Raw genomic sequence first — 1,004 nt, 5'->3', positions numbered from 1 at the left:
AGAATTGAATAAAATGATTTTTGAGATGGCAGCAGCTGCAACGGCAGACAATGATGGCAGCAGCCAATTATAATTTTTATTTAAAAAATAAATAAAAAACCTCCAAGTTATTTTGAATGTTATTAAAAACAACTTAATTAATTTTTTAAAACTTAAAATAAACATAGTTTAGAAACATACCAACAAACATATTTAAGGGCATTTACATGCATATCACCCAACCCAATTCCTATGTATTTACATAATAAAACCCAAATCTTTCTACCTTCAAATAGTGAAATAAACCTTTTCATGTATAGGTAAGGTAGCATGCATGTAAAAATTGAAGCTGAAATGTTAGATATGTAAATACATAGTAATTAAGTGAAATGTATGTGAATCTTCCAAAATAAAAGTGAGGCCCTAACCAAATGTACTAGAAAAACAGCAAATACCTTTATTTTTTCAATTTCCTTGGGGCTTGCATTACTATACTGAAATGTAACAGGGTGCCAACTTCGCTTGTCCTTTTCATTCCTAGAATTGTTCCACAAAGTGTATGTCAGTGTTCTTCTCTCCAGTTCATCTTCAAGCTCCCTTATCTGTATTTTACAAGAAATTTTGGTAATATTTACTTCCTATATTTTTCTAAGCTTTGTCAGCTTATAAAAATATTCATCAGTGATATAAGCCTTGCAGAAACAATTCGTATGCAAAAGGAGAACTATCAAACTAAAATGACAAATAGTACCTATACTTACTGAAAGCAATGTGGGCACATAGTGTTCATCAGGAATACAACTGTGCTGCTTCTCACCAGGAGATTCCTGCAAATTATATGTTATGAACTATCCAAAATATAATAATAATAGTAAATGAATCGTAAAATATAGATACAATCAACTCACAGTGATATGCTTCTCCTCGAGGTCTTCTGTCAGCTTCCGCTGCAAAGATTATCAATCACAGAAACACAAACTATGTTATTATATATAAATACACGGATAATATATATATATATATAT

At 30.5% G+C, this 1,004-nt stretch overlaps 1 long non-coding RNA gene across 1 annotated transcript; it reads right to left on the bottom strand.

The window, feature by feature from the left end:
- Positions 1-439: 439 nt before the first annotated feature.
- Positions 440-969, bottom strand: LOC110034770. Its single transcript, XR_002295090.1, has 3 exons — positions 888-969; positions 741-806; positions 440-581 (listed from the first exon to the last, which is right to left on the bottom strand). It is a non-coding gene; the product is annotated as an uncharacterized LOC110034770 (long non-coding RNA).
- Positions 970-1,004: the final 35 nt, after the last annotated feature.

The sequence above is a fragment of the Phalaenopsis equestris genome, unplaced genomic scaffold (genome assembly GCF_001263595.1).
Source record: "Phalaenopsis equestris unplaced genomic scaffold, ASM126359v1 Scaffold193208, whole genome shotgun sequence".
Taxonomy (NCBI): Eukaryota; Viridiplantae; Streptophyta; class Magnoliopsida; order Asparagales; family Orchidaceae; genus Phalaenopsis; species Phalaenopsis equestris.
This window is presented reverse-complemented; position numbering and strand designations above follow the sequence as displayed.